This window comes from Penaeus monodon, chromosome 22 (assembly GCF_015228065.2).
Source record: "Penaeus monodon isolate SGIC_2016 chromosome 22, NSTDA_Pmon_1, whole genome shotgun sequence".
NCBI lineage: Eukaryota > Metazoa > Arthropoda > Malacostraca > Decapoda > Penaeidae > Penaeus > Penaeus monodon.
Genome location: NC_051407.1, coordinates 31,673,162 through 31,673,598, shown reverse-complemented (window position 1 = coordinate 31,673,598; position 437 = coordinate 31,673,162).

Below are 437 nucleotides of genomic sequence, written 5' to 3'. Positions count from 1 at the left end.
GCATTTATATACTGTATATCGTCACAAAAAAGAGATATCATGAAAATTAATTACATTTGCATTCCACACACATCTTTCCTCTTCGATATTCTCTGAAGTCACGTAACGAAGCTTATATCTTCAGCCGGACATTGAACTAAATTGCTTGTATTAAGTGGAATGGTTATTAACCCAACGTATCTGTCTAGAAACCAAATAAAACCATAAAAAATTCTCTTCCTGAATTTTGTTATTAACAACATCTGCTTTGTTGAAGCTCATTTTTCAATCAGGGTACGGAAAGTACGCTATATTTATACACATGTTTTTCTTTTGACGTGAACGTGTCCATTGAGGAGGCACGAGATAAGGGCAAGGCTGCCGTGAATGTAAGAATTCCGTCAAAGGAATCCTATTACTGCCTGATACTTATATGTATAAGAGCAATGGCAAGCAGG